The sequence below is a fragment of the Dama dama genome, chromosome 5, assembly GCF_033118175.1.
Source record: "Dama dama isolate Ldn47 chromosome 5, ASM3311817v1, whole genome shotgun sequence".
Lineage (NCBI taxonomy): Eukaryota > Metazoa > Chordata > Mammalia > Artiodactyla > Cervidae > Dama > Dama dama.
The window spans coordinates 2,198,175-2,209,595 of NC_083685.1; the positions used below are offsets into that span (position 1 = coordinate 2,198,175).

An 11,421-nucleotide genomic window follows, 5' to 3' on the forward strand; every position below is an offset into this window, starting at 1 on the left:
TCCCCATCCTGATCCCCCCTCACACCTCCCTCTCCACCCAATTCCTCTGGGTCTTCCCAGTGCACCAGGCCCGAGCACTTGTCTCATGCATCCAACCTGGGCTGCTGATCTGTTTCACTATAGATAATATACATGTTTCGATGCTGTTCTCTCGAAACATCCCACCCTCGCCTTCTCCCACAGAGTCCAAAAGTCTGTTCTGTATTTCTGTGTCTCTTTTTCTGTTTTGCTTATAGGGTTATCGTTACCATCTTTCTAAATTCCATATATATGTGTTAGTATGCTGTAATGTTCTTTATCTTTCTGGCTTACTTTGTATAATGGGCTTCAGTTTCATCCATCTCATTAGAACTGATTCAAATGAATTCTTTTTAATGGCTGAGTAATATTCCATGGTGTATATGTACCACAGCTTCCTTATCCATTCGTCTGCTGATGGGCATCTAGGTTGCTTCATGTCCTGGCTATTATAAACAGTGCTGTGATGAACATTGGGGTGCACGTGTCTCTTTCAGATCTGGTTTCCTCAGTGTGTATGCCCAGAAGTGGGATTGCTGGGTCATATGGCAGTTCTATTTCCAGTTTTTTAAGAAATCTCCACACTGTTCTCCATAGTGGCTGTACTAGTTTGCATTCCCACCAACAGTATAAGAGGGTTCCCTTTTCTCCACACCCTCTCCAGCATTTATTGCTTATAGACTTTTGGATAGCAGGCAGGCAGATTCTTTACCATCTGAGCCTCCAGGGAAGCCTCCAGTTTCTAAGAGACAACCTAAATGTGCTTTTATGCCACTTAATACCCTACAGGTTTTATTTTGTTTTTACATTGATAAAAACTTACATGATTATTTATTCAAAGGCTGACGGAAATCCATTCCCAATCATCGAAATCACTTCCGATTTCAGTATTTCAGGGTTGAGTGTAACTTGGCATTTTTCTCCTTGGTGTGATTGATCTGTAACTTTTTTAAAAAAACCTTAATCCTTAAGTTTTTACCTTAAGCCACATGGTAAAGATAAAAATTTCCTCCATATCCTGGTTCTCTGCCAACCTGGCAGCACTGAGGCTTTTAACTTATTCTCTGCCCTTCAGAGCTCTTTGCTGAGACCAAGTCCTCTAAGATTCAGAGAAGATGTAGCAACTAAAAATAACAGCACCCCCTCAGAGTGGAGGGCTCCAACTATACCCTGTTTTGTGACCGAAGGAGCTGGGACCGGCATGGATGGCCAAAATTTTGATCTAGGAATGTCCTGGAAATTAACATCACCTTGATTTGAGCTTCCCCGGTGGCTCAGATGGTAAAGAATCCACCTGCAATGCAGGAGACTCCGGCTTGGTCCCTGATTCGGGACGATCTCCTGGAGAAGGGAGTGGCTACCCACTCCAGTATTCTTTCCTGGAGAATTCCATAGAGGAGCCTGTCAGGCTACAGTACATGGAGTCACAAAGAATCAGACAGGACTGACTAACACTTTCACTTCACTTTTAATACTGTGGGTAAGCAGATGGTACAAGTCATCATTGGTTGAGTTTTTCAATGTCACTGTCCATTATGTTTTGGTCCTTCTCTGTCCCACCCTCGCATTTAAGCTGTGAAACTATCCTTTTATGATTTCTCACTCAGGGAATTAGAACTGAGAGCAGAAGTGGCAAGAAGCCAGACGCTCTGCACTGATTAGGTGAGGATGAAGGAGGAGAGTGAAAGAGCCGGCTTAAAACTAAGTATTAAAAAAACTAAGATCGTCACAAAAAAAAAAAAAACAAAAAACTAAGATCATCGCATCTGGCCCCATTACTCCATGGCAAATAGAAGGGGAAAATGTGGAAGTACTGACCGATTTCCTCTTCTTCAGCTGTACAATCACTGCAATGGTGATTGCAACCATGAAATCAAAAGACGGTTGCTTCTTGGCAGGAAAGCTATGACAAACCTAGACAGAGTGTTGAAAAGCAGAGACGTTACTCTGCCGACAAAGGTCTGTATAGTCAAGGCTGTGGTCTTCCCAGTGGTCACGTATGGGTGTGAGAGCTGGACCATAAAGAAGGCAGAGCCCCCAAAGAATTCTTGCCTTTGAGTTGTGGTGCTGGTGAAGACTTCTGAAAGTCCTTTGGACAGCAAGGAGATCAAACCAGTCAATCTTAAGGGAGATCAACCCTGAATACTTGTTAGAAGGATCGATGCTGAAGCTGAAGGTCCACTATATTGGTCATCTGATGTGAACAGCTGACTCACTGGAAAAGTCCCTGATGCTGGGCAAGATTGAGGGCAGAAGGAGAAGAGGGCGTCAGAGAATGAGATGGCTGGATGGTATCACCAATGCAATGGACATGAACTTGGGCAAACTTCAGGAGATGGTGAGGGACAGGGAGGTCTGGCACGCTGCAGTCCATGGTGTTGTAGATACAAGTGGGGAAATGAACAACAGCAATCTCTTAAGATAAAGCTGTCCCAGGGAGTGTGGAACAGGAAAAGGCTTGTGAGAATAATGGAAGCTCCAAGCTCTCCCCTAGAGACAGAGGAAGTGGGTAGAGGCTGGCCACCTGGATTAGTGTCCTCTTGAAAGGTGTGCCTTCTGGCCACATTGTAGAGTCCACTTCTCACACAGCCCTGATCTGTAGGTCAGCAGGCACCAGCCTGTGTCCCGAGAGCCTGATCTCCTCCTGGGTACCAGATTGTCAGTTGGTGTGAGATACCCAGCCCTGTTGGTGTACACTCAGGCTGACCACATGTTGCTCCACGGCTGCAAGCCCCAGGGAGCTTCCTCCTTGACCACAGCAATGAACCAGGACTAGAGTTGGCTTTGGGGTTGTCCATGGAAGGAAAGGTGGAAACAGGTCATGTCTGTCTTTCTATTTTTATGTTTCTTTTGTTGGCCAGCCAATGCAGCTTGCAGGATCTTAGTTCCCCGACTGAGGATGGAATCCACGCCCTCAGCAGTGAAAGTGCAGAGTCTTAACCGCTCCAGGACTACCAGTAGGTCATATCTTGAGCCTGGCAGACGGCCCAGAAGTCTGACGTTGGCTGCTGAGAGGCAGCCTTTTATGGGTCAGGCTTTGATGAAGTCACCAAACATTCCTCTCTCCCTGACCCGTGGGAGCCCTGTGACCATGGCCCATATCATAGAAACTTCTGGAGGTAGAGAGAACTGAAGGATGACATACCCCTTCCCCACTCATATCCCTTTCCTGGCTACAGACCCAAATGCCTTCCAATAAGTTCGTCTGATCTCAACCCATCTACAGAAAGCACGCTGACCTCCTTCCTGGAAACCTTCCCTGCAGAAGAGGTTGAACTCATGTCCTCTGCTTCTTCCTAACCTAACATGTGAAGGCTTTTCTGTACATCTGGTGATAAGCTTCAGTGTGTTCTGCTGGACAGCTGTGGTTTGTTTATCTTCCTTTTTTTTTTTTGTTAAAACACATACTCCACTTCACATCCAGGATGGTTTGAGCACAGGCCTTGCTCTGTTCTCAAGGTTCTGTCCCTCACAGTCTAGGAGAGAAGTAAAAAAGTTGGGGCCAGAAAGAGAGTGTTGGGTGGGGATCTTTAGCAGCAATGATCTGCAAGAAGTGGTCTGCAAGAAGTGGTCCACAGGAGCAGGCTGTGTCCTGGAAAATCTGGGTGGGTGGGCGTTTGTTGATGGGCCTGAGTCACCTGGGAGCTGAGTCATCACCTGCATACAGCCTACCTGTCCTTGAGGTGAGCCCTCTCTAGGGACTCCTGATCTAAAGAACGTGTTAAAGGACAAAGGTGGCCCCCAGAAACACCACAGACTTAAACAACAGGAAATTGTTCTCTCCCAGTTCTGGATGACAGAAGTCCAGGATCAAGATGTTGACAGTGTGGTGTCTCCAGAGGTCTCTCTCCTTGACGTGCAGACAGCTGCATTCTCGTGTCCTCCCGTCCCTTTATGTCCAAGAATCCTTGATGTCTTGTGTGTCCTAATTTCCTCTTTTTTTTTTTCTGGCTGTGCTGCTTCGCTTCTGGGTCTTAGTTTCCAGACCAGGGATTGAACTTGGGCCCTTGGCTGTGAAAGCTCTGAGCCCTAACCACTGGCTTGCTGAGGAATTCCCCTCAGTGACCTCGTTTTCACTCAATCACCCCGTTAAAGGTATTATCTCCAAATACAGTTACATTCCAAAGCGTTGGGGGTTAGGACTTCTACAGATAATATTTTAAAATTAATTTATTTATTTGACTGCACCAGATCTTAGTTGTGGCATGTGGGATCTTAGGTCTTCCTGGCAGCATGTGGGATCTAGTTCCCTGATCAGGGATCGAAGCCCAGCTCCCTGCACTGGGAGTGCAGAGTCTTAGCCACTGGACCACTGTGAAAGTCCCCTCAACATATGGATTTTGCAGGACACAATGAAGCCCAAAACAGGGTTGATGGTAGGCTGATATGCCTGGCTGCACATTTGCACCCTACCTGCTCCTTAGAAATATCTGAGACCTTTAATAACATAGACTCCCTGGTCCCATTCCTGGAGATACTGATTCTGTGGGTGTGGAGTAAGATCGGCAGAATCAACCAGGACACCAGGACACCAGTACTTTTCAAAAGCTCTCTAGTACTCACTGTTCAATACGGACACCTTAAGCAGCCTGGGCAACACCTGGAGCTTGTGAGAAACTCAGACTCTCAGGCCCCACCCACAACTGTTGGACGAGAATGTGTTTTTGCACAAGACATGTAGGCAGTTCCTTAGATTCACTGAGAGTTAAGAGGCACAGCCCAGATTTGAAAGTGTGGCCCAAACTGAGAAGTTTGGATCCAGATCTCTGGGCTCTGCTTATACCCTAACTTCCTTCAATACCAAGGACATCCAGAAGCCCCTAGAGACCGTGTGGGCGTCCTAGAATCTCTGAAGGGTGGTGGGGAGGATGAAGCTCCCAGCTCACGCTACAGCATCTGATTGGTTTTTTGAGTTGCCAATAACCTGCTCCTCCCAAGACAGGTGCTCCGTGTGTCACATGAAGAAAAAATGAATTCCTCACCCTCAACCCTCAGGCTATCTTGAAGGAGTAGATTCTTGGGTATTTTAAACATGTTCTTATTGTTGTTTGGGCTTCCCTGTGGCTCAGCTGGTAAAGAATCTGCCTGCAATGTGGAAGACCTGGGTTTGATCCCTGGGTTGGGAAGATCCCCTGGAGAAGGGAAAGGCTACCCACTCCAGTATTCTAGCCTGGAGGATTCCATGGGCTGTATAGTCCATGGTGTTGCGAAGGGTCGGACACGACTGAGCGACTTTCACTTTCACTGTTGTGGTTTAGTTGCTAAGTTGTGTCCCACTCTTTTGTGACTCCATAGACTGTAGCCTGTCAGGCTCCTCTGTCCATGGGATTTCCCAGGCAAGAATACTGGAGTGGGTTGCCATTTCTTCCTCCAGGGGATCTTTCCAACCCAGAGATTGAACCCAGGTCTCCTGCATTAACATGTGGATTCTTTACCGCGGAGCCACCAATGTTTCTCAAAGTATTGGAGGGTTTCACACCCTGAGATACCCTTCACTTCAGAATCAAGTGAGGCAGACATTGAACTTTCAGATTCCCAGGCCCCCTCCTCTGACAATTTGAGTGTCTTAGGTGTGATATGCAGCCCTGGAATCTCTATTTTTAACAATGGTCAGGTGATTCTGAGATTTGAGCAATCTTTAGAAGCATATGAAAGTGAAAGTGTTAGTCATCCAGTTGTGTTCGACTCTTTGTAAACCCATGGATAGTAGCCTCCCAGGCTCCTCTGTCCATGGAATTCTCCAGGCAAGAATACTGGAGTGGATAGCCATTCCCTTCTCCAGGAGATCTTCCCGATCCAGGGATCAAACACCGGTCTCCTGCACTGCAGGCAGATTCTTTACTGTCTGAGCCATCAGGGAAGCCTAGAAGCATAAAGAAGTTGTCAAAATTTTCCTTCCTTTCCCCTAAGTTTTTGCAAACATTTAAAAATTTACATCCAAAATGTTTTTGTCGTAAGTGTAAACACTGGAAAGGATGTAGCTTTTGGCATACAGTAAAAATAAACCTTTTAAATAAATAAAACTAGGAATCCCCTGGCAAACCAGTGATTAGTGCTCAATGCTTTCACTCTGGTGACCTGGGTTCAGTCCCTGGTCAGGAAACTAGGATCCTGCAGGAAGTCTCATGGTGTGGCCATAAATAAATAAAACTGTTAATATCATGCTTTCAAATATATCCAGAAGAATGTAAATAGCATAGAGTTAAAAAAAATACTTATTTTTATTTACTTATTTGGCTGCCTTGGGTCTTCGTTGTGGCATGCAGGATCCATCATTGGTTCTACTGCCCTGCGGCATGTGGGATCTTAGTTCCCCAACCACGGATCAAACCCACGTTCCCTTCATTGGAAGGCAGATATTCAACCACTGGACCACCAGGGAAGTCCCTAGCCTTGGGTTGTGATACTCACCAACATTGGAGAAGGACGTGGCAACCCACTCCCATATTTTTGCCTGAAGAATTCCATGGATAGAGGAGCCTGGCTGGCTACAGTCCATGGGGTTGCAAAGAGTCAGACACGACTGAGTGACTAGGCACAGCACTCACCATCAACCGCCTTAAAAGAGTATATAATGAGCTCTTTTCAATGGTCAGTTTTTTTTTCCAGCTTCATTGAGATTTAATTGACATATATTGTGTAAATTTAAGGTGGACACATGCTGATTTGATGAGAAAGGTATTTTTAATGTTGTATCTGGTTAAAGCACTTGAGATCATGTTCATTAGTGAACTTCATTTTTGTTCTAATTCAGTGACTCTGTTACCTTATAAAGAATGGAAATACACATATTTCTTGTCTGAAACCCTCCCTCCTGCTAAGAACCTGTGTGCAGAGGGCTATAAAGGCAGTGGGAGGGAAAGCTTGAGATATAATCTAGGTGGTGCAAAGGGGAAGGAGAGAGAAGAGGGGGAGTGAGGGAGGAAGGGAGAGGGAGGGGGACCAGGGTGTGGCCTGACACCCTGACATGGTTTAAGAAAGCATGAGCCCCTGCCTAGAAAAAGCTCCTGGGGTTCAGCATGAAGATCCACAGTGAGGACCCTGGGAATCCAGTGGGTGCTGAGTCTTCAAGTGCAGATCACCTGGGAGTAAGCTTGCTTCCTGCCCTCCTCACCCCGCCCCTCTACCCCCCTCACCCCCACCCCCCCACCGCCCCCAGAGGAGAACAGGGGTTTGCTGTTTGCAGCTGGAGAATTTTCTGGCATTGGAAAAGGACCCTTGCCTTTTTAGGTTCCTGACCTCAGCCCGAGCTCTGCTGGAATAGCTGTGTGGATCACCCTCACCTGCCCTTAAGCTGCTGCTGCTACTGCTAAGTCACTTCAGTCGTGTCCGACTCTGTGCGACCCCATAGACGGCAGCCCACCAGGCTCCCCCGTCCCTGGGATTCTCCAGGCAAGAACACTGGAGTGGGTTGTCATTTCCTTCTCCAATGCATGAAAGTAAAAAGTGAAAGTGAAGTCGCTTAGTTGTGCCTGACTCTTAGCAACCCCATGGACTGCAGCCCACCAGGCTCCTCTGCCCATGGGATTTTCCAGGCAAGAGTACTGGAGTGGGGTGCCATTGCCTTCTCCAGCCCTTAAGCTATTGACCCCCAAATAACTACAGATGCAGATAAATTGGAGATAAGGTGGTGGGCCTCTGGATGCCAGAGAGGGAAGTGGGGACTCTCACCACACTGAGACCTGGAAAACAGATCCCTGGGCGAGGCCCTAAAGCCCCACCCACATTCTTTCCTCTCTCTAGCAATTTGGTAGAAAGGTTTCTAGTTGAAAGATCCTGTGGGGAAAAACTGGTTCAGAAACCTGATTGGAGCCCAGTTTGGATACTATGGATTGGATTATAATGGGCTTTAAAAGGCTTGGAATCTCCTGATCCAGCCTCACTGAGAAAAGGCTTTGGAGAGCCAGGTAGGAGTTCCACAGACACAGGACACAGGAAGTGGTGCTGGTATTTCGAGAGAAATCTCTCTGGGACGAGGAGACAAAGACACTCCAGCTTCGCCCTCCACTGGGGCTGAGAGTGGGAAGTGCTGAGCTGAACTGAGTCAACTGGACTTCAGGAGCTGGTGAGCCATGGGGTTTGGAATGCTTCATTTTGTTCTCCGCAGCCGTTAGTCTGCAAAATTTCTCTGTAAAGGGCTAGAGAGTAACCAGGCATTAAGGGCGGTCTCTGCTATAGCAGTGTGAAACAGCCTCGGGCAGCAGCAAATGATCACAGCTGTGTTCCAATAAAATTTTATTTGTGACACTGAAATTTAGATATCATATAATTTTCACGTGTCACAAAACATTCCTTTGTTTCCCCCAAAATTAAAAAAAAATGTAAAAATATTAAACATATTTTTAAAAGTTAAAAAAAAATGAAACATAAAAATCATTCTTAGCTTGCTGGTTGGAAGAAAAAATCAAACAAACAGGAGGAAAGCCGATTTGTCAATGCCTGTCTAAACCATTTGCCTATTAATGCAGCTAGCATCCCATTAGTGACTTGTAACGTGAATTTAGTAGGCTGGATTCTGCTTATGAAAAATAGAAATTTTCATTAAATCTAAGATGACATCAGCTGTAAGATACAATATTATTCCTTTTTTTTTTTTTTGGCCACACTTTGTGGCATGTGGGATCATAGGTCCCTGACCAGGGATTGAACCCATGCCCCCTGGAGTGGAAGTGAGAAGGCTTAAATACTGGATCACCAGGGAAGTCCCACAGCATTATTTTTCATACCACTATAAAATTTTATATCTTTATATACATATGTATGCGTGTGTGCTCAATTGCTTCAGTCATATTTGACTCTTTACAATCCTTTGGACTGTAGCCCACCAGGCTCCTCAGGCCATAGGATTCTTCAGGCAGGAATACTGGAGTGGATTGCCATGCCCTCCTCCAGGGGGTCTTCCTGACCCAGAGATGGAACCTGCGTCTCTTACATCTTTTGCTTTGGCAAGAGGGTTCTTTACTGCTAGGGCCACCATTTACACACAGCCAAACAAACTATGATATGCTACTGATGAAATGTGATCTGGTATCAGAAATGGTCAAATGTAAACTTTAGAATGTCCCTTAATGTCAGTGAAATGTGTTAATGGCATGGAAGCTATCAACAAATGTATTATATGGAGAGAAATTGTGTTACAAACCTTTTATTTCAATGACCACCACTGCCCCTGTCAGCATCCAGCTACATACTGGCTGATTTTCTCCCTTTCATGATAGTTTTAAATCACTAAGATTTGGATTTCATTAAATGCTTGGAAAAATCACTTCTCAGCCTTTTGGCTAAGATCAAGTGTAAGTACCTGGGTAGCCAGGAATTAGTGGGTTCGAGCCTGTGGTACAGATAAATGACTGTATCAATAACAGTTACTGTTTATTTATGCAGCAGACATGTAGCGCTGACAGATGCCACATGTTCTAGAAACAAAAATACGGCAACCCAATAGCTTTGGAGGTGAATATGGCATGTAAGTTGGTGGGGGCTGGTGATTTCTGACATCATGGTTAGGGAAGCCTGGTAGAGAAACTGTGGACCAGAAGCAGGTCAGGAGCTGGGTTGCGGTACTTGAGACAGCATCCAAGGGGGGAGCAGCAGAAGTCCTGAGAGGGCACCGTCCTCCCTCCTCGGTATCCTTGGGAGACTGGATCCAGGAACCCTGCACCTGCAGATACCAAAACCCATGGATGCTCAAGTCCCTTATATAAAATGGTGTAGTCTTTGCATGTAACTTAAGGAGATGCCCCCACATGCTTTAAATCATCTCCACATTCCTTATAATACCTAATACAATGTTGATGCTGTGTAAATAGTTTCAAGTACAGTGTAAATGCTATATATATATACATATAGTTGCCAGCATGAGACAGGTTCAAGTTTTGCTATTAGAACTTTCTGGAATTAAAAAAAATATATTTTGGATCCATGTATAGAGTCTGGTGCCTTCTGGACTCACAGAGTGGAGGGAGTGAGGGGCACCCCCAGTGGACACCTGTAACCTCACGTAGTATCAGACTCTATATACACAATGTTTTTTCTATACAAACATACCTCTGATGCAGTTTATTTTATAAAAGCACAGTAAGAGATTGGCAACTAATAATAACAGGAAAGTGAAAGTGAAGTCACTCAGTCGTCCGACTCTTTGCGACCCCATGGACTGCAGCCTACTATGCTCCTCTGTCCATAGGATTTCCCAGGCAAGAATTCTGGAGTGGGTTGCCATTTCCTTCTCCAGAGGATCTTCCTGACACCCAGGGATCGAACCTGGGTCTCCCGAATTGTAGGCAGACACTTTATCATCTGAGCCACCAGGGAATGTGTAATAATAACATAGAACAATTATAACAATATACTTTTGTAAAAGTTTTGTGACTGTAGTCTCTATGTAAAAAATATTACTGTACTAATTCAGTGATTTTTTTTTTTCACCCTAACTTACTACGCTCCGTGGCCATAACTTTTGCAGTTTGAGGTTTGACAGCAAAACTAACTCAGATTTCTTTTCACTCCTTCATATTCACCACAGATCTTTGCAACCTCAGCATACAATTTTTTCTCTTTTTATGTCAAATTGAGAACTTCTATCTTTTCACTTAAAGGTAGCCCTTAATGGACTCTCTCTGGCATATCTAAATTGCCAGCATCACTCCACTTATGCTCTGGGGCCATTATTGAGTAAAATAAGGGTGACTTGGACACAAGCCCTGTGACACCTCAATAGTCATCGTGGTAACCGAGTGACAAACATGTGGGATGTGCAGGACTAAGGAGCGATTCACATTCTGGGCAGGAGGAAGCAGAACAGTGAGAGCGTCCAATCACACTCCTCAGAATGACATGCAATTTAAAACTTATGAGTTATTTATTTCTGGAATTTTCCATTTAATCTTTTCGGTGAACAACTGAGGGTTAACTGAAACCACAGAGAGTGACACCTGAGATCGGAGGGGATGACCTTGTCCTGTGGTGCCTTTAGGTGGAAAAAGCACAAGAAGAAGGGGCCACTTGAAGCCAGAAGTGGTTGCAAAATGGCCCATCTCTTCCCGTGTGAGGAAGCGCAAGCACCACCGCAACCCGAGAAAAAAACCGGAGGGTCCAAATCCAGAGATGAGGACGGTGACGATGCTGAGGTCATTGCTGGAGTGGAGCTCATCAATGAGGATGCTGAAACCCTCTTTGTCAGAGTGTTTCAAGTTCAAAGCCAGTCATTTCTAACATTTTGAACAGAGTGACAAGGGACTCATCTTCAAAAAGAAAGATGGGACACGTGAGTCCAGATCCCACCTGCACGTTGCAACCTGCAAATCTCAGGACCCCAGCATCAAAGCCAGTGGCCGTCTCGCCAGCTTCTCAGTCTGAATGGGGAGGAAGAGACAGTCCTATTATTTTTGAGCCTTCGTCTAA

The 11,421-nt window shown here is 45.5% G+C and overlaps 1 gene segment (V, D, J or C); it reads right to left on the reverse strand.

Annotated features, from left to right (window-relative positions):
- LOC133056298 (immunoglobulin lambda-1 light chain-like) overlaps nucleotides 1-11,421 on the reverse strand; it is a 228,975-nt gene that overhangs the window by 187,810 nt on the left and 29,744 nt on the right.